The sequence below is a fragment of the Bos javanicus genome, chromosome 20 (genome assembly GCF_032452875.1).
Source record: "Bos javanicus breed banteng chromosome 20, ARS-OSU_banteng_1.0, whole genome shotgun sequence".
NCBI classification, from domain to species: Eukaryota; Metazoa; Chordata; class Mammalia; order Artiodactyla; family Bovidae; genus Bos; species Bos javanicus.
This window is the reverse complement of record NC_083887.1, coordinates 49,372,664-49,378,389: the sequence shown is the minus strand read 5'-3', so window position 1 is coordinate 49,378,389 and position 5,726 is coordinate 49,372,664.

Sequence of the window (5,726 nt, the reverse complement as noted above, 5' to 3'; positions counted from 1 at the left end):
TTTTGAACTGTGGTGTTGGAGAAGACTCTTGAGAGTCTCTTGGACTGTAAGGAGGTCCAACCAGTCCATTCTGAAGGAAATCAGTCCTGTGTGTTCATTGGAAGGACTGATGCTAAAGCTGAAACTCCAATACTTTGGCCACCTCATGTGAAGAATTGACTCATAGGAAAAGACCCTGATGCTGGGAGAGATGGGGGGCAGCAGGAGAAGGGGATGACAGAGGATGAGATGGCTGGATGGCATCACTGACTCGATGGACGTGAGTCTGCGTGAACTCTGGGAGTTGGTGATGGACAGGGAGGCCTGGCCTGCTGAGATTCATGGGGTTGCAGAGTCGGACATGACTGAGGACTGAACTAAACTGAGCTGAACTGAACCGTAGGGCCACTGTCTGACTTGCCCGCTCCTGGTTCTTCTCCATTAGAAAGTGATCATTAAAGCGATCAAGGATGCACTTATCGAGGGCATACTTTCAATTTTTTTTTTTTTTTTTACATTATTTCAAAATAAATTTAGAGTATAATTAACTGTCTTATAAAAGGTCGAGGCAATTTCAGATCCCAGATTCAGTTTCTATGTAAAAAGATTTAACTTTAGGTAGCACGATTTCATGTCTACTTTTAGTTCTGAATATTCATGTAACTAGAAACAGCCAGCTACTGAGACAACACACTCACCGTCCATGGACCCACAGCGCCAACTCAGAGGCCACCATGCTGCAGGTACTGGAGTGCGCGACAGCGTGGAGAGAGCCCAGCATTCTGGTCGTCTTCTCCCTCAGGCACCTTCAGGAAGCAGAGCACAAACCCAGCTTGGGGCATCGCTGCCAGGCTGGGAGGAGGGAACCAGAAGGACTCTTGAGTGTAGGTGCGGTCCTTCCAGTGATGCTGGGGCCGCTGCGGGCGGCAAGGCGTCTGAGCTGGAGGCCTCCCCAGTGCCTTAGCAGGTTGCTTGGCAGGCCAGGAGGAGGGGGAGGGATAAAGAAGGCTCATGACTGTGGCAGCTCCTGCTGAAGAAGGTGAGAGCTGCATGAGGTTCCTGGCCTGGCCACCTGGCACGTGGCATTGGCCACGTTCGGCACCTGGTGGGAGCCGACACGGAGCGCATCTGCTGGCAGGTGTGGCCCACACCAGAGTCCAGGCCACCTGCAGGTGCCAGCTTGCGATGCTCCTCTTGTTCTTCCTGGTGATGGTGCCAGTCCACGGACAACAGCTCCTGCTAGTTGGCTGTGTAGGGCAGCAGTTCTGGAAGCTCTTTGAAGTTCTGGAATTTCTCCCCAGCAGGCAAGTCCCAGCCGCTCTTGTATACTGAGCTTCAGACAGCTGGCCTTGTCTGAACTGCCATTTAACTCTCCAACATGCTAAGTGGGCCTTATTGCTTGGCAGAAGTCCTTGATAGATGGAAGGAGCTGCAGGTTCCTCTCCGGGATGTTCTCGAGGACCAGGTAGGCCTGTGATCCCGATGTCAGCTGGGGGCTTTCGTGGTCTATTTTCATATTACATCCCTTATGTATGTATATTACAGGTACTGTTGCTACTACAGGGTGTAGTACCAATTGCACTGATATACTAATGTCATATATACATATGTATATTACAATATGTTTATGTTCGTATTGTAAATATACAAATATATGCATTGTACATAACAATATGAATGCTGCTGCTGCTGCTGCTAAGTCGCTTCAGTTGTGTCCGACTCTGTGCGACCCCATAGATGGCAGCCCACTAGGCTCCCCCATCTCTGGGATTCTCCAGGCAAGAGTACTGGAGTAGGTTGCTATTTCCTTCTCCAATGCATGAAAGTGAAAAGTGAAAGTGAAGTCACTCAGTCATGTCCGACTCTTCGCGACCCCATGGACTGCCGCCTATCAGGCTCCTCTGTCCATGGGATTTTCCAGGCAAGAGTACTGGAGTGGGTTGCCATTGCCTTCTCCAATATATAAATAGTATAGCATAATACATAATTTATATATAATGGGGTCTCAAAGAATTGGACACAACTGAGTGACTGAATAACATTAAATGTGTAATTTTATATGTGTGTGTTATGCATATGTATGTAGTTATGTACAACCCAGTATACTGACTTCTTCCATGAGCCAGATAGAAATTCATACTGTACTATAATATAGTATATGGGGTACACTGCTCTGTTGTACTTAATCACTCAGCCATGTCTGACTCTTTGCAACCCCATGGACTATAGCCCACCAGGCTCCTCTGTCTATGGGGATTCTCCTGGCAAGAATACAGGAGTGGGTTGCCATGCCCTCCTCCATGAGATCTTCCTGACCCAGGGTCTGTGCAGTCCATTGATATTACACAATAAGCTTTTTCACTGTTTATTGATTAACAATATATTATTTATTATTTGACTCTGTGCATCAGAGTAACTTTCAGCAAATCTCAAATTCTCTAAGCCTCCAAGTGCCTGATCTAAAATTAAAGAAAATAATACCTGCCCTTCCTGTCTGTATGTGATGATGCAAATGAAATATTTTATTTTATTTTTAATTCTATAAAAATAATATTTGTGGTAGAATCATTTATTGAGAAGAATGAGAATGTGTAAAAAGTAAAGTTTTGCAAATGATCACTTAAATTTTAAAGAATTCCAAATTTCAACCATAGTTCTGAAAGAACATTTTCCTAAACTCATAATCTGATTTTATAATATTTCTGTCATAAATTCTCGAAATCTGAGCAATTTGAAAACAAGTCTTTTCATATTTTAATTTGACAGAGACTTCTATAATGGAAATAAAAAGAGAATGTTACAAATAATTGCATATACAAATATTCAACACATACTTTTAAAAAAGGTAGAATTTAAATCTTTATGTCTAGATACAAAAAGCATATTTAAATGAGTGCATAAATTTGAGTTGTCATTATGTAACAATATTCTAATTATCATGGTATAGTTTTTTTTTCTTTAACCAGATTTACTGTGCAAGGAATATTTACATGTATATTATAATATTCAGAGTTGTTCCCAGTACTGATACTATAATACTAGCTATTGTGTTGTAATATTATTCTCTGTACATCTGACATTATTGCCTCCCCAGGAATTTCTTTCTTAAATTTTTGCAGAGAGAGATTTTCCTAGCTTGATTTATTTTTTACTCAAATATATTCCTTAAGAATTCTTTATGTCAGGTCTAAAGCAACCAGTCATTTTTGTTCTCTAAATTTTAGACCTGCAATTCTAATGTATAGATCTCAAATTATTAATAATTTTCAGAATTAATCTTAAAATATGTATTTATATATTATATGTGCATGTGTTATGCACATGTAATAGAATATTTTGGGTTATATATAGTGATTTTTGTATTGTCAAGAATTCAGAAATAAGAGAAGCAAAATCAGGAAATCACTGAAGTATAATTAGTAGTAAAAGTTTATCATGCATATACCAAAACATCAGCTTGACAACTGGGAGCACTCAAACCAATGCATGCATGAGGCTCTGGGATATATTGTTATAAGGTAATTTATATAGTAAGAATACAGTGACTATTTACTCTTCACAGTGATTGTTTATGATATTAGAATTTTCAGTGATCTGAAGAGTAGTTTATAGGCCAACAGTTTTTAAGCAAGTTTTTAAAAGTCAAGTTCAATTTTAGTCACATGGATAGTTATCAGATATTTGCATATTAATTTAAAAGATTATTTACAATTTGGTAGCACAGGCATTGTGAATTTTTTTTTTTACTTTGTAAATAGAGTGAGAAAAATAATGAGAGAATATTACATTGTTAGAAAGCATTAACATAGAAATTGTTAATATGATTTTAGAAATTTTAAAGGGATAGAGGATTTATGTTAAAGAAAGATCTCATTCTAATTCTTATCTACTGCCTGACTTTTATCCCCTTATAATATGTAGACAGAAATTTAATTTTCTTGGTGACTCTCGTAATTGACTCTCTGGGTTGCAGTAGACTACACCTCTCTAATCAAGGCAGATTACTGTTTTGTGACCTTGAATAGTTTATTTGATTCTCTGTAACTATTTCTCTTGAACTGGAAAATTATCTAAGAAGAACCTCAGTGCCAAACAGATGCTACTTTGGCTTGAATTGTTTTGGATAAATTATAAAATAGTAATTAATAACTAAGAGCCAGTGCCCAGAAATTTTGTAGGCTTATCCATTATGTCTGTACATAAACAAAATCAATTTTCATTAAATATGTTAATTCCAAACAGCATCACTATCAAAGCTTTCACAATGCCTGAGAAGGCAGTATGCCTTTTTTTCCAAATCAAGCACACCATTTTTCATTATTTGTTTTGATTATCTTCAATATGGTCCTTCCTAATTATGTTGAGAACAGGTGCATTTATGTTGCTAAAGAAACCAAAATAACAGTCTGAATATAAACCTTTTATATGCCATGTGGTGCAGTTATTTCATAGAGATACACAGTGGGAAATATTCTACTGAGAGAGCCCTTAATGTCACCATAGGCCAAACAGGGCATAAAAATGGGGCAGAAAAATTGTAAATTATGATTTCTAATAGTATCTTTTAGTTGAATCAATAGATGGTAATATTTTTAGATATTCGAAAAATTTTAAAATAAAACTATGGATTATCTAGGATTTTTTTTCTTGCTCCACATTTTTGCTTTCTCAATAAAAATATATTTTAGCAGTAATACTGTAATTTCAGGATTTAAACATGTTTGGATATTCTGCATAATTGATTGAATTTTCATATTTAAAAAAATAGGATGCATATACAATAAAACAGGTAAATTGAGATTTTGTGACCTTAATAACTGGATTCAGGAATTTTTAAATTATTGGTTTGAATGAAAGTAGTCATTCATCTATCAGGTGTTCATTATCATTATGAATATCATGTAATCATTATAGCAGCTATATAAAATTCTATAATTATTTTTACATGTTAAAAAGGAGGAAATCAAAGCTATCCAAAGCAAAGTAATTTGTCCAAGGTCAAACACTTAGAAAAATAGTTGCAAGAAGTTCAAGTCTGTTTCAAAACAGTAGAGTCTACATTCGACACATACATGTTCTTCAGAGCTGTATAGTATTACATATCACTAAATATTGTATATCATACAGCAAGTAAAGATTCCTGGAGCAGATGTTAATGTTTTTGTAAATGTTATTTTTAATCTCTTAATATGATGGCAGTTATAATTTATTTTATACTGAAAATGCTCAATGTTAAACTTATGCTATAAACTGTAGTAATTATTAGTTAGGATCATTATAGGAAAACATATCCAAGTCCTAAATATGTGAGGACAAGTATTATCAAATAACAGAAAAAAATGAGCACGTGAAACCCCATTTCCCTACTTGTTTCAGTTCTCTCTCCTTCATATAAATAATGTGCCATTCCAGTAACCTAATTAATTTATATTTTATAGTTTATTTCATTTTTTTGTTCAACATGGAATTGTAGTAACTACTGTTTTGTAAAAGCATGTTTATTAGTCAATGAAGTAAGTCTGTATGCTCTTAATGTACCCTAGTTAGCTCAAGTGAATGATTTAGACAACTTATTTAAAAAAATAAAGGTATAGCCATTGTTTACTTTATCTTTATGAAGTAGTCAAAGTAGGCCAAGGGCAATTAACAGCCTGAATCATTCAGAAGCCCAAATAAAATACTTCATCTAAAAAATTAATATAATGTGTCTATTTGGCTTCAATTTATTAGCTTAATAATTTTTAACT